The 24,774-nt window shown below is 41.4% G+C and overlaps 1 pseudogene; it reads right to left on the bottom strand.

The window, feature by feature from the left end:
- Nucleotides 1–24,250: 24,250 nt before the first annotated feature.
- LOC145394626 (5S ribosomal RNA) lies at nucleotides 24,251–24,369 on the bottom strand (annotated as a pseudogene).
- Nucleotides 24,370–24,774: the final 405 nt, after the last annotated feature.

Here is a 24,774-nt window from a genome sequence, read left to right on the forward strand (position 1 = left end):
GGTTCAAATCCCCGCTGGGGCAGGGAACTTTAAGGATTTGAATTTCATAATATCAGACTTTACTGATCTACCAGAAGACCCGCCGACATGTCGTAAAAATACCCCCGCTAATACCAATACACCAGTCCTGTATGAGACAGCCCTAGCATGTATTCAATATGGACGGTGGGTGTTAGCGCCGAAGTGGTGATATGTAGAGACGTGTTGGGTATGTAGGAGGACTACTGCGCCTTGAGAGCAGGCTGTGAAGCCTATGCCCACAGTCGGACACATAAAAAAAAATAATAAATGAACAAAATAAATAACTTAGGAAGAGTAGTTAGGGAGCTTCCTTTATAATGGAGTAATATGGAGCTTACTATGGTGTCCCGCTAACTGGGTGGAGACTCGCAAATGCAAAGTCCATCGAGGAACCAAAACTCCACACTTTTGCCCACGCCTCTCTATTGCAAGGCGCTGTCTGCCACAAAGAACATTGGTTCACTGCACGGGAGGGCACTGCAGGGGTGCTTGCTGCCCCCGGCTGATGGAACTGATAGACCAGATAAACCAGGATTATTCTGCCGTCGCCCCCGCCGCCTCCACTGCCGCTATAGCTGGTGCTGGTGTTGGTGCTACTACTACTACTACTACTGCTACCGCTACTACCAATACTACTACTACTTCTGTTACTACTACTACTCCTACTGCTACTACTAATACTACTACTATTACTAGGTTACTGGTACCACTACACGAGGCTGGATTAAATAAACAATACATAACAAGAAAAAGGTTTAATGTAGGTCATCGGATTCTATGAGGTAATATTTCTTCCCCTCTCCATTTCTCAAGACTCTGCTTCTTATTCGTCACTTCAGATACCTACCAACTTTTCTCGTTCTAACCAGTTTCTCCCCCCCCTCTCTCTCTCTCTCTCTCTCTCTCTCTCTCTCTCCCGTCCTTACTTTCCTTCATTCTCTTTATCCTCATTCGTATCTTCTTTACTCCCTCTAACCTTTATCCTTCCAGTGTTCCTTATATGGAACATATGATTTCGAAGCTCCAGCAATTGTTTCCTTCATAATTATGACCTTCCTTTCAACCTGTATACTGTACATGGTTGGAGAGCCACTTAGTTTATATTAAAAAGAATACTGAACTTCTTTAAGTTATATGTTTTATACTGAAGATGCAAAGTTTGAGAAAAAATAAAGTTTCAACATGCCCACATGTACAAGGGAAACAAATACTTGTACCGCACTGGAAGTATGGTTGCTTCACATTATTAGTTACCAAAGTAGCTAACGTATGCTGTTGTGACAAAGTCCGTTCTTCATTCTTTCATATATGTACCATGTGACTGCAAAAACAGATAATGTTCCAGTGTTTATAAAACACTGGAGGGTTACTGCATACATTCATTTCTTGGTTCAGGGGCATGGTTCGTGTTTGTTTCTCATTTTATTCGATATAACGAAGTAAGATTTTTGTTGACTAGAGGTATTGAGTAGATCCACGAATCGTTGCTACTTCATTAGCTGTTTGGCTTTCACTGAGGATTGGTTTCTACTGATAAACGTAAGTTTTCCTTTGATTTTTTTTTACTTGAATGAAGGAGAGTGCTATTATAACAAACGTCTTTTCCACGTGTGGGTATAATTGTATCTTGTTATTATACACAGCGTTGTGAATATTTACCATTTTCTAATCTTGGTATACAGGTGATGGACGCTGAATCCTTCTATGCAGCAAGAAAAACTACGAGAGTGACAACAATCGGAGAAGCTTATGAAACAGTACAGAATGCTCCACATGCTGTCAATGTTGTTGTATTGCCTCCTGCCGCAGGAGACACAGGAAATCAAGAGATTGATACTGAAGATGCTAATGATGACCCAGAGGAGAGCTATGAACCAGCAGGAGTGCTCGAAGTAGAAGAAGCGATTCAGAGTGATGAAAATTGTGATATAGAACAGCCTCCAAAGAAGAAGTGCAACGAAACTCTGAGATGGAGGAAACGTATACATTTTGAAAGTACCCTTCCTTCTAGTGACAAAGATATTACTGAAATGGTTATGGAACTGGAAGAATAATCAGTGTATGAGATTTGGGAGAAAATATTTACTCCAGATATAGTGAAACACATCGTTCTCCAGACCAACATGTATGACAACCGTGACAACAACAACCCAAACTTTCTTGCTTCAGAAAAAGAGGTTCGCAACTTTCTGGGCATTCTTTTGCTTTTAGGATACCACACCGTACCAGAGGAACACCATTACTGGTCAACCCAACCTGACTTGGGTGTACCTATCGTATACAATACCATGAGTAAAAACAGATTCCTTGAAATCAAAAGATGCATACAATTTGCTGACAACCAGAATCTCACCGAAGGAAATAAAATGAGCAAAATTTCTCCACTGTATGACATGCTAAATGACAGTCCCATTAGTTGTGGCATATTCCATGAAATGCTGAGTATTGATGAGTCCATGGTACCCTACCTTGGACGTCATAGTGCTAAAATGTTTATAAGAGGAAAGCAAATTCGCTTCGGGTACAAGATCTGGTGCATGTGTGGTAATGATGGCTATCCGTATCACATGAAGATTTATCAAGGAAAGGAGCCACATCCCCTGAAACAACAACTTGGGACACGCCTAATCATGGGCATGGTTGTATAATCACTTCCAATTCAGATGCTGCGTGCCACCAGCTATATTTTGACAATTTTTTTACCAGTTACGGTCTGATGGTCAAGCTGGCTGAGAGGAGGATGCGAGCAACTGGGACAGTCAGAGAAAACAGGACAGCTGCTGCAACAAAAAACATTTCCAGTACCAGGGATCTGCAAAGGAAGGAAAGAGGTACATCTGACTACTGCTGTGATGGAAAGGTGTACATTGCAAAGTGGAATGACAATTCAGTTTTTGCTATTGCCAGAAACTGGGAGACACACAACCCACTTTATAAGGTAAAACGACATGTGAAAGGAGGTGAAAAGGAGGTCACACAACCACATTTTGTCAACTCCTACAACAAAGGAATGGGTGGAGTTGACCTTCTGGATCGACTGTCAGAATCATATCGCCCTATGATTCGTGGAAAGAAGTGATACTGGCAACTTTTCCTCAACCTGATCAACGTTGTCATGATTGCAGCATGGAGGATTCACTGCAGAGTAGATCCAGACAAACTACCTCACTTGGAATTCCGGCGACATGTGACACTTTGTTTACTCAAAGCTGATGGTGTACAACATCCAAGAACACCTGGTGGCGCAGCATCACTCCCTGGAGGTGTTCGATACGATGGGATGAATCACATCTTGGGCTCAACTACGCAAGGTCGATGCAAATTTTGCCCGAAAAACACCAAAACCATGTGCAAAATGAGCAATGTTGGTCTACATGCGGAAAGGTGCAAGCAATGTTTTGAAATGTACCATCGCAAATAGAGTACATGACAGGGAATATGACAAACTCTCGTCTTCACTTTATATTTATTGCAAGGTTGCATTTAATATGAATGGGAATAAAATCTTGTGATTTGTTGTTTTGGCCTGGGAACCCTCCAGTGTTCCTTAAATGGAACATTATGTAATTAGTATGTATGAAATAAACTTGGTCTCATATGTCAGCTATGGGTTCCTTATGATAACAGATTTAATATATGTAAAGAGAACTAAAATATAACCAGGTTATCTATATGTGGTAGGATAAAGGCTAATATGAACCCTATTCTTACCCCGCCTCTATCTATTCATCCCTTTCCGTCCGTTTCAGTCCCTGTTTTATTCACATTAACTTTAACCTACTTCCTCCTCTTCCTCCTCCTCTTCCTCAACCCTTTATTTCCATTTACTCCCTCTTACCCCTATGCCTCTCTTGGTCTGTATCTTATCCCCGATCTATTTTCTGCTTCTCCTTCGTCACTCCCTCCTTCGCCTCGTGAATCGTATCATGACACTCTCATCCAGCCACCCTTTCCCGCTCCCCTCTTAACTCTCCCATACATTTTCTTGCCAAGACAAGACCTGTTTCTCACCTTCCTTAGAGCCCAGGGATTTTACGCAGGCTTCAAGATAACGAAGTCTCCATATCAGCTTACTATTATGGGAAATTTTGTAAAATGGTTTACGTGTTTTTCCGTTATAATATCCTGTCTGGTGTAACTATGATGAACCTGGTTCCTGTATGGCTGATGATAAAAGACTCAGTAATTTTCTGCAAACTTATGCTTACGAGATGACACAAATCTTATACAATTTTCTTTCTTCCTATCGTTACCACAGGACTCCTCCTTTTCCTGCTGTTTGCGGTCATACATATTTTCCCACCTGATCCGCCTACTTTTTTTTTTTTTTACTGCACATTTTTATCTACACACCTATCATCACCTTCCCTTCCCATATTTTTACCTTTGCCGTTTCCATTTTGCTCCCTTTCTTCTTTTCCTATGTTATATTTTTATTTTATTATTTTCTTGTTTTTCTTCCTTAACCCCTGTCATCACCTATTCCTTCATATTTTTCTTTATACTCTCCTAGCTCCGCCATCACTAAAATTGGCTCTTGTTTACGTTATAATGACTAAGGCTAGCACCGGTATCCCATCACCATGGCCGCAACAGTAGCACCCATGAAACAGATATTTTTATTAAAAAAAAAACCATTGTTCAAACCCGTACGTGGATACGATTCGGACGGTTTTTGAGCCCACACGGGCTAGTTTTCTATTGTCCGCTGTTCAACCCGTAGAGTTAACTATATTCTTATCAAACGATGTCATTAGACAACAACAACAACAACAACAAAAATGCAAAGCTGAAATAGGGTGAAGGAAGAGAACTCTTTTCTATGATTATGATAGATATGATACAAGTATGGTATTTTTTTTTCTCAGTTACGAGAAAAACTACTATAATCACCCTCTGAGAAAAACTACTATAACCACCCTCACTCTGTACCCCCGATATATATATATATATATATATATATATATATATATATATATATATATATATATATATGAACGCGGTATTGATGGAAAAAATTAGGTCTGAAGGAAGAAAATGCAGTTTTTTGTTTTTTTTTTAATGGAAGAAATCAGCACATGAACGTATTTCTGCGGCGAATAAAACTCCTGAAATCTTCATGCAAAAATTCATTCTGTGGGTTCTCAACCTGAATACATTGGAAATAATTGTTACTGGTTTGTAAAATGCTACCTGGTACGATGAATATGGAGCAAACTGGATGATATCTTTCTAAATAGAATCATAGAGAGATTATTTTTCTTATTTAAGCCTTGTTTTATAGTAAAATTGACCTAGGCAGTTCTTCTAGGTACAGTACAAAGTTGAGAAAATATATATGTTGAATATTTAACTGAAGAAATGTAATCGTACTCTTGTCTTCTTGATATATTTTGAGCTATTACATAAAGGTGATGGAAAGTTTTTAACACTAGCCGGCAATGGAACTAGAGATTCCTATATAGGAGCCAGGCACCGTGTCACTACACCATGGCTGGGAAAAAGCTAAGCCACTCGTATTCTATGAAGAAGCAGGTAAATCCATTATAGGAAGATATTTTCAAATTTGAACCTAGATCAATAAACCCTCTAATTTACCCTCCACATACACTTGTGCCCATATACATGCTCCTGACTGCATTCAACAGTTTTCCTTTTACTTCTTACAGATTCAGCATCTTCCTCATCCCCTGTCTGTCCACACTGTGGTAAACATTTTCCAGATCCACAAAGACAGTATGCAGGTTTCTTTCCCTTCTCTGTCTACTTTTCCAGTAAGCATCTAAGAACGAATATCTGGTCGACACACTTCATGCCCTTCATGAAATCATCTTCTTCCTCTCCAGCTGTTTTCTTGACTTTCTCGCTAACACTTGATAAGTATCATCCGTTATATATTTTTTATTCTGAGGAGACGAATTTTCATATAACTGTCACACACTTCCTTTTCCCCTTTTACTTTACACAAGGGAACTATTATGCCTCACTTTCAGTCCTCTAGAACTTTACTCCTTGGTATATCAGTACAATCTTTCACATCCATTCAATCACTCTTTTTATTTCATTTCAAAGTTGAACCACACACTCCATCAATTATCGGTGCTTTCACCACTTGTCTTTCATCCAATGTCTCACACACTTCCATGTTTCTGATCCCTCCCTCTCTTCTCGCCTCTGTCCATCTCCCAACTATTGCCAAACTGTTTATACCTGCATACTAGAGTTTTCTTTTTTCAGGAGCTACTTAAAAGGCTCTCTGTCATTTCATTTTTCACCCTTACTTCCCTTGTCATCCTGTCTTATTTTCTGCCTTTCTTCCAAAACAGTTTCTTCCAAATAGGTCATCCACTCTCTGGTTATTTTGTCGTACTAGTCTCTTCATCTTTCCCCTCATTTAAACAGTCAACTCTCTCTTCCGTTTCTCCACATCCTCTGTTCTTCTTCCCGATCAGATAGTGTCTAGTCTACCACAGTTTCTTTCTTCTCCCCATACCATCATGCTGTGTCTTTCACCCCCACCACCTCGCATGCTGCACTAAAAATCTCCAATGAATATTGCATACTCGTATATGTACGATCTTTCTCACCTGCTCCAGGTTGTTTCTGTCTTGTGTCTCCTCCAGCTCTCTCCTGTACTCCTCGTTTTTCCTTGTACTTCAGCTTTTCTGCTATCTTATCTTTCCCCTGTCTTCCTCTGATCCTGTGCACCCATCGCTTTTGCACCTCTAGCTGTGACTGATACCACTATGTAGAAGTCAGACAACCCACTTCTTAAACCTTTCTATACTCTAGTGTCAAGCACATAGCTAACTTCTCAGGTAGTCATTGTCAAGTATTGCCATATGTTCATTCAACTCATCTTCCATATCATTTGTCATTTACGAGTATTGATGTGGATCATTTTGTGGCTAAATATGGTATTGGTTATTGTCAAGCCTTTCCCTTCACAAACGTCCACCAGGGCACAACCACCGCCATCCATTTCATAGGGTACACCCCACTTTCCAACCACACCATTTGTTATGTTCCAACATCCCCACTTTTCCATTGATATATCTAATCAGAAACACTCTGGCTATGTTCAAACTTCTCCACGGACGCCTCTCTTTCTCCCAGAATCTCTCCTCTAGGTGTTTGGCTTTAGCAGTTGCTAAAGGAGTTATTATGGTGACCTTGGGATAGCACACGTAAGTCAGTTTGGGGACAAAGCTAGAGAGGCGTGACTGAGATGATTTGGACATGTGCGGAGGAGGGATGAGGTAAATGTCTGGAGGAGGATGCTGGAAATGGCGTTACCAGGCAGGAGAAAGAGAGGAAGGCCAAAGAGATGGTTTATGGATGTAATGAAGGAGGACATGCGGGTGGTAGGTGTAAGAGAAGAAGATGCAGAAGACAGAGTAAGCTGGAGACGGGTGATCCGCTGTGGCGACCCCTAAGGGGAGAGCCGAAAGGAGAAGAAGATGGTGACCTTGGAAAGCAAATATTACCAGGGGACGATAGGTTTTTAGAACTTACATGTATTTGAAAATGTATTTGAAATGGATTAAATACTTTTTAATGGAATAAATATAGTATTTCAGTACACTGTTTAAATGGGTAATGTACTTGGTGTTTAAGCACTTTATATAATGAAGTAATGTATTTAGTATTCAATTACAGTTAAAGTATTTGTTGCCCATCTCTGAAATGAATTACAGTATGCTTAAATATGTGAACCAACAATAATAACTACTGGTACATCTTTGCACTAAAAGAATGCCAATTGGTTTGTGTTTTGTTACCATCTATCTATCTATCTATAGCCCGACGCCCTAATCCCGCAAAGGGTGGCCGCAGACAAAACGCCTCCAAGTCACTCGGTCACCCACCATTTGACGGCCCTCCCCCCAACTCACTCCCCCCTCCCTCATATACCTCTCAACTCCATCCCTCCACCTTATCCTCGGTATTCCCCTCCCTCTCCCTCCCTCCACCTCACCTACATACACCCTCTTAGTCAGTCTTTCATACTCCATTCTCTCCTCATGTCCAAACCACCTCAGTGTATTTCTACTAATCTTCTCAATCACATTCACATCCACCCCACAACGTTCTTTCATTTCTTCATTCGTCAACCTGTCCTTCCATATCACTTCACATGCTCCTCTCAGGTAACTCATTTCGGCTACTCTCACTCTTGACTTGATCCCCTCTTGCAAGGTCCATGCCTCGCTTCCATACGTCAGGGTAGGGATGACAATACTATCATGCAGTGACTTCTTAACTTTCATACTCACCTCCCTGTGTCTCATCACCGCTTTCAGTGAACCAACAATCTTCCTTCCCTGCTGTACCCTTTCAAACACTTCATCCCCCAAACTTTCATCCTTACTCATCACATTACCCAAGTACTTGAATGCACTCACATTCTTCATATCCTCACCATCCAAACTCACCGTGCATTCTGTGCCTTCATTCATCACAAACATCATTACTTTACTTTTGTTTACATTAACTTTCAGATTTTTACACACTGTCCCAAATTCATTCACCAAACCTTGCAATTCCCATTCATCTTCACTCAGCAATACTGCATCCTCAGCAAACAGCTCTACAGGAGTCTTCCACACCTCACCCTCATTAATTAGAGCCACCCTCACATCCACTGCCCTAGCTTGCAGCTCCTTTACAACCCCATCCAAGAATATATTAAACAGCCATGGAGACATCATACATCCCTGTTTCAGTCCCAGATTTAGATTAAAAAAAAACTCAGCTCACCATCCACTCGTACCATAGCCCTAGCTCCCCCGTACATACTCTTCACAGCACTCAACAATTTCCCCTCCACCCCATATATTCTTAATACCTTCCACATACCTTGCCTATCTACTCTGTCATATGCTTTCTCCAAGTCCATGAAGGCAGCATACACTTTCTTTCCCTTCTCTAGATACTTCTCCACTAAACATCTTAAAACAAATATCTGATCTACACATCCCTTTCCCTTCCTAAATCCCCCTTGTTCCTCTCCAACCAGCTCTTCTGTTTTGTGTCTGACCCTATCAATATTCTACCATATATTTCTCCAGTCACACTAAGAAGGCAAATACCCCTATGTTTACCACATAGTTCTCTCTCCCCTTTTCCTTTGTATAAAGGAACAATTATACCTGATTTCCAGTCCTCTGGAACCCTTCCCTCTTCCCAAGCCAATCTACACATCTTCCATATCCACGCCACAACAATCTCACCCCCATACTTCAGCATTTCACCACATATTCCATCAGTTCCTGGGGCCTTTCCAATCTTGATCTTCTTCTTTGCTTCAACTACTGAAGTACTGTGACTTGAAATATGAAAAAGAAACCTGCAGACGTGGACTGGTTCGATCCCGTGCCTCACTAAACCGACCCAGTTATCTACCTGTGTTGGCTGTAGTGCTTTCTAGCTATTTTACTGCATAGATGTCTATTTCAATCCCATTTCGTCAGCCTGTTATATTCATCATCATCATCATCATCACCCAGTATCCTTCCACTGCATGACACAGATCTCTGCCAACTTTCTCCACTCCGACCTATTTGTTGTTAGTACATGTTAGTGTGGTTGTGTTCCTGGGTGGCTGTGGTGGTTATTTGTAGGAGAAGAAGGAGAGGAAGTCTGAGAACGAGGTAACTGTGTTACTGGAAAGTAGATGTGAGTGTGCGTATTATTAGCGTGAGATTTCGAAGAGTGAGTGTGAAGGTGCGTGTGGAGGGAGTGCTCTGGTGACAAAGGTGTGTGTGTGTGTGTGTGTGTGTGTGTGTGTGTGTGTGTGTGTGTGTGTGAGTTTTTTTGTATCAAAATTGTAATTGATTGTAGGTGGGGGAGTTCACTATCCACTCACTCGATGTATTCTTCTCTCGGGTCCCTGCCCTTTTCTCTCTTCCTTCCTTCTTTCCATCCTTCCTCTTGTCTTTCCTTCATTCTTTCCTCCTCCTTCTGTCTATGGGTGACTCTACACTGAGTGACAAGCCAAATGGTTTACTCTACCCTAGGAAACGCTGGGTGGTAACCATACTGTATAAGCAAATTATGCCACCTGGTGGTTTTGTGGGCAATTAAGGCTCTCCAATCGGATTGTGCTAGTGCAGGTTTATATGCAAGTGGTAGTCGGGATGTGTTGCTCACGTAATGCCACTCAGGGATGAGTGTGGCTGATCACTCTCATGTTAAGTGTCATGACCAACTTGCCTAACCCCGGGATCCTACGCGCCTCATGGGACAACACTGGATTAGATGATGAATGATTTAATTAATGCCTTTGCTGTTAGAACGGTAAGAGGAAAAAAGGCGTATGGAGGAAGACAGAGTAAAGGAAAATATACAACACCGTATTGAAGGAGTTAGATCCAGCCTTCATTAATGCCTTTACTGCTAGAGCGGTAAGGGGAATAAAGGCGTATGGAGGAAGACAGAGTAAAGGAAAATATACAACACCGTATTGAAGGAGTTAGATCCAGCCTTCATTAATGCCTTTACTGCTAGAGCGGTAAGGGGAATAAAGGCGTATGGAGGAAGACAGAGTAAAGGAACGAAAATAAAAGGAGTGTACTTCTACTTTTGGCTGCAGTCGAACCAGGTCCAATAACTCTTGTCCGAACTCTCTGCCGGTATAACTAGCTGCTGCTATTCATGTGTGGACAAATAACATTCTCTCTCTCTCTCTCTCTCTCTCTCTCTCTCAGGTCATTAGCGTGGTGGGTGAAGTGTGTCCTCGGCCACCCTCCACCTTCACCTTCACGCCTCACCGCCACTCAGTGCTCGCCTCTCACTCTCGACTCCCATTCACCATTAAATGCACTTACTGCCACGCCACTTCCACCAAATTTTAATACTTTGAAATACTTCTCCACCAGAGTGACAAAATACAGCGTAGATCTGTCTTTTTTTTGGATATATTTGTGAACATGGGATAAGAGGCTTTGTTTTGCGTGGTATAGTGAGCCATAGCTTGTTGACAGTGGCATCAGTCGCAGGCGAACCCCGTTGTCATGTACTGTGTAAAGTATATATTCAGTTGAAATTAAAGTCATTTGTAAACTCAAATAGGTTTAGTATACATATGCCACCCTTACTAAACACCGACATTGGATCTAAAACGGACAAGACTGGTTAGAGTTTATAAACAGATGGAGGAAATCATCCTCCCTTTTCAGTGTGAAGGAACCAGAGGCGCATGGATTAGTTATACCAGCTCGTAACTGAAAGAACTCCAATGCAATTCTCGAGCCAGTCAGACTCTTAAATAAGGCATGTTTACCCTTTGTTGATCCACTTCGTTTCTCAACAAGAGGAATCTTAGGTTAGGGCATGTCTGTCCGTCAGTACGTCCGTTAGTTCGTACGTCCGTTCGTCCTTTCCTACGCTGTCTCAGAAACCATTTGTTGGAATTTTCTCACATTTTGTATGATTGTAGGGCCGTGCAGGAGGTTGATGCCCGTCTTTTCAAAACTTTGAAAATACGCAAGATGGCAGACTTATGACCAATTTTCTATTTTTGAAATTTAAATCTTTTATATCACCTTTACTTTAACAGACAGGTATACAGGCTGTAACGAAATGGAATACGGTTTCTCGGGGACTGATTCTTGTTTATCCAGCTGTACAAACGCGACTCTGATGTAACATCAACTCTTGCGAGTCATATTACAAGGGAAGACTATAACTTAACAAAAATAAGAGATGATCTGCCCAAACAACCCACAGGCACTAATCCTAAGCCTTCTTCATCTTCAGCTGCGTTCAGCTTACTAGTACTGCGGACTCTGGTACAATTACTCTCACACAATTATTGTCATGTTAACCAGTTTAATCCTTTCAATATGAAGACAGCTTTTGTATTAAGTCAAACTTGTGTATGAAATGATAAGGTGGTGTCATCATTTCATCCTCCCCCCCACCTTTACACCATACCGTTTGTTGACATTAAGAGAACCTGTCAATCTGTTTGTCTTACTAACTTAAAACACATTCCACACCGACGAACAGACTGTTCTGAAGAATAACATGGAACACAATCTTAAATATTTGAGTCCTAAAAAGTTAGTTGTAGATGGAAGAGCCCATCATCTACTCACTCAATGTAGAGTGATGTCACATGATCTCTACAGAGTGCCAAGCCAAATGGTTCCCTATACCCAAGAAACCATTTACTACGCTGGGTGGTAACCATATAACAGGGGTTTCAGGCAGGGTTAAGTGTCCCCCAGATTCCCCCGTCCAAAATCACTTAATCATGGCAGTCGTTTCAGAGAGCCTCGGAGGGCCCAATACCTGCCCAGGGCCCCGACCAAATGGTCAGACTCGCGTGGCCATGTGGAATGTGAGAGGTGTGAATGAGGAGAGCAAGAGGGTGAAAGTGGTGAATGTGTTCAAGAGTGCGAGATATGCCATGATGGCATTGTGTGAAACGAAGGTGAAAGGGTGCGAAGTGGAGGAGTGGGAGGGTGCGAAATGTGTAAGATCGGGCATGAATGGGCGAGGAAGATGCAAGGAAGGAGTTGCATTGTTGATGAATGAGGTGTGACAGAGTGGAATGAGAGACTACAAATGTGTCAGCTCGAGGTGTATGTATGTCAAGTATCAGAAGATGCAAGTGGCAGTGACTGTAACATATGCACCGTGTGAGGACAGGAGTGAGAGAGAGAAAGATAGGTTTTGGGATGAGCTGAAAGAAGTAGTGGGAGAAATGCCCAGGAGCTATAAAGTGATTGAAATTGGGGATATGAATGGAAGAGTAGGCAGTGGTCCTGAGGATGACATAATGGGTTGTTATGGAGTACCTGGAGAAAATGATAATGGGAAGATACTAAAGGATATGTGTCAGGAGAGAAGGTTGTGCATTTGTAACTCGTATTTCCAACACAGAGATGCACTTAAATACCCATGGTATAGAGGGAATGGGGATCGTGCTGAAAGAAGCCTGAATGATTACGTGCTCGTAGAGAGGTCGATGACAAGAATGGTTGCTGATACGAGGGCCGTGAGAGGACGATGTGGAGGTCTGTCAGATCATATGATTGTGGTATGCAAGATCAAGCTGAGAGGAGTGAGGTGGATCAGGAAAGAGAGGAGCGGTCAGGGAGAAAGACTGAAAGTTGAGAAGCTGAGGATCAAAGAAATGGCAGATGATTACAGGACCAAAGTAGAAGAGGAGTTAGAATTACTGAATTGGAATGCAATTGATCTGGACAGCCTGTGGAATGCATATAGGGATTGCATATATAGGAATTCTAAAGGGGTGTATGGTGTGGCAAGAGGAACAACAAAGAAGAAAGGTACGGCATGGTGGGATGAGGAGGTAAAGAGAGCGGTGGAGGAAAAGAGGAAGAAGTGGCTAAACTAACTACAAAACAGGGGTTCAGTTGATATAAGAACTGAATATTTTAAGAGCAAGAAGCACGTAAAATGACTAGTGAAGAGGAAAAAGAAGAAGGTAAATGAGGATCTAGGAAGAAAAATGAATGCAAACTACTCTGATAATAGAAAGTTATTCTGGAAAGAGGTGCGGAAATGTAGGAGTGAAAGCGGAAAGAAATGTGATGGTGTGAAGGATGCAGGTGGTAGATTATTAACCCATGGAGATGAAGTAAGGACCAGCTGGAAAGAATATTTTGAATGCCTGATTAATGGGAATATAGAGAGCAGAGCAGCTGTAAACATGATTGGTTCTGTGGGTGTTCAGAGAAGGAATGCAGTACCAGGAGATGTGACACTCACACAGGTGAAGAATGCTGTGAAGCGGCTGAAAAATGGGAAAGCACCTGGGGTTGATGAGGTGTATGCAGAGATGCTTAAGTACAGTGGAGAGAGTGGAATGAAATGCTTGTTGGAGATATGTAAGAAGGCATGGATGAGTGAAACTGTGCCCGCAGAATGGAAAAAGGCTGTGATTGTACCCCAGTACAAAAAAAAAAAAAGGTGAGCGAAGTGAGTGCAAGAATTATCGTGGCATACGTTTATTGAGTGTGTTAGGGAAGATGTATGGGAGAACTATTATAGAGAAAGTAAGAGAGATATCAGAAGTCCTAGTGAGTGATGAACAGGGTGGCTTTAAGAGTGGCAGAGGATGCGTGGACCAAATATCTGCAGTGAGACAAATAGTAGAGAAGGCTTGTGAGAAGGACCATAAGGTGTTTATGGCATTCATGGATCTGGAAAAAGCATCTGACAAAGTGGACAGGGAAGGACTGTGGAAAGTTTTGCGCATGCACGGTGTAGAGAGTAAGCTGCTAGGTGCCGTCACGAGTTTTAATGATGGTAGTGAAGCATGTGTAAGGGTTAATGGGCATCTAAGTGATTGGTTCACGATCAGTGTGGGCGTGTGACAAGGTTGTGTGATGTCCCCATGGATGTTCAATATATATATGGATGGGGTGATGAGAGAAGTGAAAACACGAGTCATGGAGAGAGGGATGGCGTTGGTAAGGAATGTTTTTTTTTTTTTTTTTATGCAAGAAAGAAGGAACCAAAGGCCATGAGCCCGCAGTAACAGTTCCCTCCAAGAGAAAAACAAAATACAATAGAGAGCCAAATTCAAGATACGATCATTTTGAGATGTCTGGACACACTGCGTTTGAAAGACTGGAGATCATAGGTAGCAGGAAATACAGATAGAGGGAGACAGTTCCAGAGCTGACCAGTTGCATAAATGAAAGACTGGGAGTAACGGTTAACTCTTGCATTAGAGAGTTGGACAGAAAAGGGATGAGAGTTTGTTGCCAGACGGGTGCTACGCGCCCGTCGTAGAGGTGAAAGAATGTAAGCAGACAGTTCAGAGGAGCAGTGACCATTAAAGTAGCGATAGTAAAGAGATAAAGATGCAACAATGCGGCGAAGAGACAGAGGTTGAAGGGAGTCAGTAAGAGGAGGAGAGTTAATGAGACGAAAAGCCTTTGACTCCACCCTATTGAGAAGAGCTGTATGTGGGGAACCTCCCCACACATGAGAGTTGTACTCCACACAGGGGCGGATTAAACCCCTGTATAGAGTCAACAATTATGCAGGGATAAAGAAAGAGCGGAGTCGGCTTAGCACACCCAATCTCTTGGAAGCAGATTTTACAAGAGATGTAATATGATCTTTCCAAGATAAGTCCCGAGTAAATGAAACCCCAAGCATGTTCAAGGATGATGCAGGATTAAGCTGAATATTATTAAACATTAATGGGTATACCTGTGGAAGATTTTGTCAGGTTGATAGGTGTAAGAACTGAGTCTTAGATGCATTAAAGACAACCATATTATTTTTACCCCAGTCAGAGATACGAGCCAAGTCAGACATTAGGTGTGCCATAGCCTCATCTCTTGTGTCTTGAAGTAACTGTTGAGATGGGCGTTGCGGGAACCGAATGGAAAGGTGAAGGGTGGAGTCATCAGCGTATGAGTGGATAGGGTTAGATGTACAGCTTAGAAGATCATTGATGAATAAAAGGAAGAGAGTTGGTGATAGGACAGAGCCCTGAGGAACACCACTGTTGATAGATCTAGGAGAAGAACGATGGCCGTCTACAACAGCGGCTATAGAAAGACCAGAAAGGAAGCTAGCGATGAAGGCACAGATAGAAGGATAGAAACCGTAGGAGGGCAGTTTGGAAATTAAAGATTAATGCCAGACTCGATCGAATGCCTTTGAGATGTCAAGTGCAATGGCAAAGCTTTCGCCAAAGTCCCGAAAGGAAGATGACCAGGAGTCTGAAAGGTAGGTGAGAAGATTGCCAGTGGAGCGTCCCTGACGGAACCCATACTGACGATCGGAAAGAAGGTTGTGATAGGAAAGATGCCTTAAAATTTTTCTATTAAGAATTGACTCAAAAACTTTTGAAATACAGGACGTTAAACCAATTGGACGATAGTTGGAGGGTTGGGAGTGGTCACCCTTCTTTGGGACTGGCTGAATGAGAGCAAACTTCCAGCAAGAAGGAAAGGTACAAGTTGACAGACAAAGGCGAAAGAGTTTGCCTAGGCAGGGTGTAAGCACAGAAGCACAGTTCTTGAGAACAACAGGAGGGACCCCATCAGGTCCATATGCCTTGTTAGTACTGAGGCCAGTGATGGCAGAAAATACATCAACTGAAGAAATTTTAATGTCAGCCATGAGGAAGTCAGAGGGGAGAAGTGATGGAGGAACAGCACCAGAATCGTCTAAGGTGGAATTGGAGGAGAAAGTCTGTGCGAAGAGATCTGCTTTATCAGTAGAAGAAATAGCTACAGAACCATCAGAGTAGAAAAGAGGAGGGAAAGATGATGAGGTAAAGTTGTTAGAAAGATTTTTGGCAAGGTGCCAGAAGGAGCGGGAAGAATTCGAGTTGGAGAGTTGAGAGCATTTAGTATGGATGAAATTATTTTTAGTAGAGCGAAGAACAGACTTAGCACGATTCCGGGCAGAAACGTAAAGATGATGTGATTCAGGGGTGGGTTGGCTCCGGTACCTTTTGTAGGCCTTCTCCTTGTTCCGGACAGCATTAGAATAAGCGTGATTAAACCAAGGCTTTCTTGCGTTAGTCAAAGAATATGAGAAAGGAATGTATGCTTCCATGCCCGAGAGAATAACCTCCGTAATGCGCAAGGCACACTCAGATGGCTCACGGCCATGGAAGCAATAATCATTCCAGGGAAAATCAAAGAAGTACTGCCTGAGGGCCTCCCAGTCCGCGGCTCCAAAATGCCACAGAGGACGTTTCCCTGGAGGGTCCACAGGCCGTACCGGAGTGATAGGACAGGTTAAGGTGATAAGGTATTATTGGAGGAGCCCTACGGGGAGAAAAGATTAACAGTGTAAGCAGAAGGATTAGTTGTAAGGAAGAGATCAAGTATGTTGAAGCTCTCTCCAAGGCTGTCGGGGATACGGGTAGGGCGCTGCACAAGCTGCTCTAGGTCATTAAGGATAGAAAAGGTGTAGGCTTGTTCACCAGGTGGATCAGTGAAAGGAGAGGAGAGCCAAAGGTGGTGGTGAACATTGAAATCTCCAAGAATGGAGATTTCAGAGAAAGGAGAGATGGATAGAATGTGTTCCATCGTGGAAGTAAGATAGTCAAAGAATTTTTGATAGTCAGTAGAATTAGGAGATAAGTAAACAGCACAGATATATTTAGTCAGAGAATGACAGGAAAGCCGAAGCCAGAGTGTAGAGAATTCAGAAGAATCGAGTTCAGGAACACGAGAGCAAGATAAGTTGTTGCGTATATATACACAACAGCCACCTTTGGCGTTGAAATAAGTATCCACATTACTACACCTTTTCTTTCTCTTCTCGCTTTCTTTCTAGCTGTTTTTCTTTCTTTTTTCCATTAGTTATTTTCTTTCTTTCAGAGGGTCATCTTTCCAGTTTTTTTTCCTTTGTCCTTTCTCCACCATATTACAGTATCACAGTCTATAAGAGAGCCAGGAAGGTATATGAGATGGAACGGACGGGGACTGTACTACAGGTGCATCGAGTTCAATCCTTCGCCCCTTCCGCCTGGTGCCTTCTTTTTATTGCTTTTTTTTTTTTTTCCTCATGGCCTCTTTCCGTTTCCACCCTTTCTCATTTATTTTTCTTTCCTGTTGGTTTTCTATCGTTTTTTTTCTTTTTATGTTTTTACTTCCATTCTCTCACCTTTCCTTCCCCGTCTACCCTCATCACTTTCTATTCTTGTTCCTTATCTTATTCTTTCTTTCCCTTATTTCTTTGTTTCTCTCCACTCAAGTTCTATTCTTTCTTTATTTTTTCTGTCTTTCTCCACTACAGCACAACATCGTTAGGTACAAGAGAGGTAGGATGTGAGATGGAGTAAGGTAACGATGCCTGGCACAGGTGAACCCAGGTAACACATTTACCTTTCATAATTCAGTTGTCTTTTCTCACTTTTGTTTCTTTATCCTTTATGTTTCGGTTTCTTTCATTTTTGTCCTCCACTTTTTGTCCTTATAATTTCATTCCTTTTCTTCTTTCTTTTCTCCTTTTACTTATTTTCCCCTTCTTTTACCTTTTTATTGATTCTGCTTTTTTATTCCTCTTTCCGCCTTCTTCACCTCTCTCTCTCTCTCTCTCTCTCTCTCTCTGTGCAGTACATTACTGCAGCACAAGTACAAGCTCAGCAGCAGCCAGGGGTGAAGTAAGGTGCAGCGGCCTGGGATTCTAATAAAGGTGTCTCGCATTCCACTCTCTTGCCGATCTGCCTTTTTTTTTTTTTTTCCCCTTGTCTTCATTTTCTTTCTTCCTTTGTCTTCTTTTCTTGTACTGTTTTCCTTTGTTTTTTGTCCTTTCTTACTTTCTCATTACCTCCGCAACGCAGTTGGGGGACGTTGTGTAAATGGCCATGTCTGTTTGCTTGTATGTCTGTCAGAGCACACAAATTTTTTTTTTTATATAATTGGTAGTGGATATCACTGAAATACTGCATGGTATAGAGGTGGGCAGTGGGTAGAGGAAGAGTTTAATAGATTTTGAGGTGGATCCGAATCCCGATGCAGGAAATTATAAATGTTATTGGCACCCGCTGAGGTAGGCGCTGATTTAAATCGTTAAACATGGCAGACTAAGACCGTAGAATTAAGTGACTGTGAGACTGCCTGGTGGGAAAGAGGAACTGCAACAGTAAACCATACATTTTATTGGCACTGGCGTGTGCCTTTCCTTCTTTCGTACTAATTTCCCTATTTTTTATATTTCTTCTTTTTATCCCGACGCATCCATTTCTTTACTTCATCCTTTTTGTAGCCCCTTTTTAATATTCCTTCTTATTATTATATTTTTCCTTTACTACTATTTCTTTCTCATTATCTTTCTTTTCGCCCACATATTCTTTCTCTTTCTTGCTCCTTCCTTTGTGCCTCACATAACGGCAGTAGCAGGTACAAGAGAGGCATTAGGGTAGTTGAAGGGATGTATTTACCATCACTACTAACCTACTGTACACTGGATCAACAAAGTATCGGTGCACACTTGCCGCCAAACAGTTGCACACCACGCACGTTGCCTGTTGGAAAAGGCTTCAGGATTTTTGCCCACCTTGGTAAACCTGCTGACATAAGGATGCCATATATCGCTGGCTTGTGGCGTTTTATAGTCGCTAGTGTTATTGTTTGTATATTTATACCATAACACATCAGTGTTCTGGCAACTTCACAAGTTATGATGAGCAGTTCCCATATCATCGTACTCATCATCCGCCATACTTTTTTCATCCCCTGTACATCACCATCACCACCACTAACAACAAAACTCTCACCACCGTCCTCGTCAAAGTAGTCGACGTCCTCCTCCTTATCATCATCAGCATTATTATTATCATGTTTCATTATCCATGATTCACCATGTTTCGTTAATCATCATCATCATCTTCATCATGCTTCATCATCACCAACATCATTATCATCATACTTATCAGTAAAGAGAGACTGGATACAACCTGACCCCTTGTCCTCGCCTCTCAGGACAAGCAGGGCTACTGGGGAGTGTTCTTGCCCTCTTTCTCCAGGGAGTGTTCACGTGTCAGATGAACCTGGGTCCACACCAACAACACCAACAAGTAGGATGATGGCTGCTTGGAGTGTATTCTTGGTAGGTGCAGATGATTTTGTTGGAGTTGTGAGGCAGGTTTTGTACTGAAGGGGTTAATGAAGGCTGTATTTAACGCCTTCACTTGCAAGAGTCTCTCCTAAGCTGGTGAGATCGTCTGGAGATAGCAATAACAAAATACAAAATACATCCTCCGGCTGAAGGGGTTACAATGGCATTATTACCTACGACAAGGAGGTTATGTTACTGGCTGGCTTGGTTTGTCTGTCACACTCTTGCCAACATTGTGCCAAAACTATTGCAGGCAATGGCATCTAATTTTTAGTACTAAATTAGCACCATCAGAGAAACAAGTCATTAAATTATGGCGATAAAAGCTTAGAGGTCAAGGTGGGTGTAAATAAAATCAATAAAGCTGGGATGGTGGTGGGTAGGGCTGGGCGGAGAACATAAATGATGGTGGTAGTGATGATGACAGTGCTCCTGATGACGGTGGTAATGATGATGTTGATGGTGACACTAGTGTAGGTTATTAATGACACTAATTATGACTGTATGGATAATGATAGTGCCGTTGGTGGTGGTGGTGATGCAGGTTAGTAATGACCAGGATAACCTGACGTTAGCTTTTGATGCTTGTCATGCTGTTATATAATGGAGAAAGCAAGGCGGAAGGGAGAATAAATAAGAAATGGAGAAGAATGAAAATGAGGATTAAAAAGTATAAACAATACAAGAAGGAAATAGAAAAGGAACAAAATGGCGAAGCATGTGAGACGAGAAAAATAGAATATGGATAAAAAGATAGAAAGGTGAATGGAATAAGACAAGAAAAAGGAAAGAAAGGGAGGACGACAGAGATATGAACCACAAAACGGTAAAGGTGACAAAAGAAGAGTAAAGGTGAAAGAAGGAAGAGGTAATAAATAAAAAGAGACGGAAGTTGCAGCGAGCTACCTTTATTAGAATCTCAGGGCGCTCCACCTACTTCACCATGCCTCCTACTTCTCTTGTAGTCTTTTTTTTTTAATCTTTTTTTAATTTAGTGAAGACAAAAACGATATAGAAAAAGAAGTAGTAAGCAATGGGAAAGGAGAAAGAAAATGAAATCCGAAAAGACAGGAATGAAAAGGAGACTGAAGGAAAGGAAGAAAGGAGAAAAGAAAGGAAAGGACAAAAAGTAATGGCGAAAGGGAAAAGAAAGAATGGGAAGAGCAAGGGGAGAAGAGAAGATAGAAAAGGAGTAAGGGACATAATTAAAGGAGTGAATGCATATAATTAAAGGTGTTGAATCTGTACACCTGAAGTAGAGTCCTTGAACGCTTCACCTTAATTCGTCTCGTTTCTTACTTCTTATGTAGTGTGTGATGCTGTAATATATATGTGACGTTGCTCTAATGATGATGACAATAGTTCTGGTAATGATGCCAGCAATTTACATTGTTTTTTTTTTTTCTGATGATCATAATAACTATGTCTAATGGTACTTGGTAGTGGTGGTGGTTGTTGATTGATCGATTGCATTAAAAAAAAAATGTCTGCGTAACAACAGAGGTCATTGGCTCCGTACAACACGAGTACAAGGAGAACAAAGGCAAAACATATCCATAGAGCAATTAAATGTAGTCAGAGAGCATTACGGTCAACATAGAAACTTCAACAACACACCATAACACAATGCAAAAAAAAACTACAGTTAGTACTATGATAAAACAGAGTACAGATAATGATAACTTCTTTACTGCGCATCTTTCCACTCTTGTAGCTTGTGATAATGTAATATAGTGGAGAAAAAGGGAGAACCAAAGAGAGAGAAGTAGACAAACGAAAAGCAAGGAAAGAAATATGAGGAGAAAAACACAGGAAAAAGAAAAAGAAATATAGAAATGCAGAAAAAAAGAAAGAAAAACAAAAAGTTGAAATAATAAATTATGAAGACACTGACACAGAGAAAGAAAGACTGATGAGAATGAGAGGGAAAAAGAAAACAAAAAGGCGAAACACATCAAGAAAGAAAGAAAAAAACGAACCAATGAACCGAGAAATTTAGCTGAAGGAAATGGTAAGAAAAGGAGCCACAGCATCGAGGAGGTGAAGATTTGAACTGGGTACAGGTGTAGTAGTGCCAGGCCACTCCACCTTACTTCACCTTGTCTCCTACCTCTGTTATGGCTTGTAATGATGTAATATAGTGCACTGAACTATGCAGCTGCTGATGGTGCTGATGATGCCGACTTTGACGTTAATGGTGGTGTTGGTGGTGTTTGTGATGACGACCAGTCGACGATGATGATGGTGGTGGTGGTGGTGGTGGTGACGGCGTCGAGGATAAGAATAACGATGACAATGATGATTAAAATGATGATGTTGATGGTGTACAGTAGATTAATACTAATTTTAATAACCTTAATTAATCTCGCCCTCTCCTTCCCTTGTAGCTTGTCATTTTGCAATATAATTCAGAAAGGGGGAGGAAGAAAGACAAATAATACAACGGGGAAAGAAGAAACAAAATAAGCAGTAGAGGTAACCTAAAATTGGAAAAATGAATGCATGGGAAATGTCAAAGGGCGGGGGACAGGTATGAGAAATAAATATGAACATGCAATATAAAGAAGATAAAACCGAGAAAAGATTTAAAGTAACTGAAAAAGAGAAGGATGGAACAAAAAAGAGAAAGAACTAAAGAATGAACAAGATGCAAAAGATGAAAACGCTAACTAAGAGAAAATGGAAAGCAGAGGATTAGAAAAATGATCACAAAAATGATCCAGCAGGTCAGACATACTGAAACTGGAGACACCTTTGTTAGAATGTCAGGCCGCTCCATCTGGCTTCATCTTCGCTCCTACTTCTCTTGTAGCTTATTTTATGTAATATACTGAAGACACGAGAGAGAAGGAAAACGATGAAAAAGAAGGAAAAACAAAAGAAAATAGCCAGGGAAAGAATGAAAGCAAGAAAAAAAGGAAGACCTGAAATAAATTAATTGAGAAAAAGATGAAAGACTAAAAAACAAATAAACAAGAAGGAAATGACGTGGAAATAAACAGGGATATTTAGAAGAAAATGAACAGCGATAGTTAGGGAATGAAACAAAACGTGAAATAAAATGGAAGAAAATGGAGAAAGACTGCAGCTAAGGTATTATAGTGTTAAGTGGATGGCTTTATCAGAGTGCCAGGCAGCTGACCTTACTTCATCTCGCCTCCAACCTCTACTGTAGTTTGTGATGCTGTAATATAGTTGTGACTTTGATCTAATGTAACTAATGGTGGTAGTGGATGTGATTATGATGATGTCTGTGGTGGTGCTGGTGTGGTGATATAGGTTAGTTTTGATGAGCAAAATGATAATTGTATGAAAATGATGGTATTGATGGTGGTACTGATGGTGGTGGTGATGGTGGTGGTGTGGTGATACTGATGTCCAGTGGGTTAACACTGATAATTATGATAACTTTCCTCTGTCCCGCCTGCAACCTTTCCTGAACCTTATAATGTTATAATACGGGTATAGTGCTGGGTCAAAGGATGAAGAAAGAGAAAGAAAAAAAGTGTGGGGGGGGGGAAGTTAGAAAGAAAACGAATAATAAGAAAATAAACTATAGTTTGATTAAAGAACGGGAAATTAAAAAGATAAAATAAAAAAATGAAGAGAGTCGACGAGCAGAGAAATGAAAGCTAGTACAGAATATGATAAAAAATGAAAGTCATGGGAAAACGCCAAGAGAAGAAAAAGAAACAAAAAACAACGAAGGAAACGAGTGAAAAAAGTCAATGACAGTAGAATCAAACCCAAAAACCTTTGTCGCTCTGCCTTACCTCATCTTGGCAAAAAAAAAAAAAAAAAGAGGAATAATAAAACCGGAAGAAACAAAGGGAAAGGTGGGAAAAAAGTCCGATATTTAAAAAGAAATAAGAACGACAACGATGAAACAAAAAGGTATAATAAACAAGAAAAAAAGCAAGTGGTAAAGAAAGCAAGGCAGAACCACTTAGAGAAAGCCAACCCCCGCCAAGGCCATTATTAACTAAGATTTATAAAGCAACCTCCATCCGACGACGTTGGCGGAGGTAATTAATTCTACGGTCTTAGTCTGCCCTCGTTACACAATCTCAGAGAAGGCATACCTCCGCCGACACCCTACGTCAGGACCCGGATCCACATCAACATCTAAATAACTCTGCCTTGACCCAGTGCCCACCTATCCACCAGATTTCATTGAATTACCATAACAACTTTTTGAGATATCTTGTCCACAGACAGACAGACAAACAAACAGACAGGCAGACAGACAGACACGGGTGAATACATAACATCCTTCAACATCGCTGGCGGAGGTAATGACATATAAATGACACAGGTGTTAACTCAGTACACCTGCAGTAAAGTCCCAGGCCGCTCCACCTTACTTCATCTCACCTCCTACCTCTCTTGTAGCTTGTGCTGCTGTAATATAGTGGAGGAAGAAAGGAAGAGGAAAGAAAAGGGAAGGAAGGAAGTTATAGACAAAACAATATGCAAAACAACAGAAAAAATACAGACATAAAGAAAGTGAGAGAAAATGACATATAACAGGAAATTTTTCATTCATTCATTGCCAGACGCCATGTATCCCAAACGGGGTGGCCAAGGGCTAAGAGTTAATTGTTTTACAGGGAGGGGCACTAATCCTCCACCAACCCCACTTGACACGTAGGGATGCCAACAGCTTCTGGTGTTCACAGGCGGTCACGCATCCAAGCACCAACCAGACCCAACGCTGCTAAACTTCGCTGATCGGACGGGAAGCGGCGCACCCAACGTGGTATGGCCGTTGGCATAATAATAATAATAATAATAATAATCCACCCATCCAACATCCAATCCTACATTGCCCCATGAGGAGCATAGGAGCCCAGGGCTAGGCAGTTGGTCCTGACATTTAAGATGAGAGAGACAATCCTCACCCATCCCTGAGTGGCACCACGTGAGCAATAAACCCCAGCCACCCCCCGGATACAAACCTTCACCGACTCAATCCGACTGGAGCACAATAATTACCCACTAAACCACCAGGTGCCAAAATCTGATTACAGTACATGGTTACCACCCAGAGTAGTAAATGGTAATAATAATAATAATAATAATAATGGTAATAGGATTGGATGATGGATGGATAATAATAGTAATAATAATAATAATATAAATAATCCATTTAAGATGAGAGAGACAAGCCTCGCTTAT

This window comes from Coenobita brevimanus, chromosome 27, assembly GCF_032717465.1.
Source record: "Coenobita brevimanus isolate Jiangsu-jjx chromosome 27, ASM3271746v2, whole genome shotgun sequence".
NCBI classification, from domain to species: domain Eukaryota; kingdom Metazoa; phylum Arthropoda; class Malacostraca; order Decapoda; family Coenobitidae; genus Coenobita; species Coenobita brevimanus.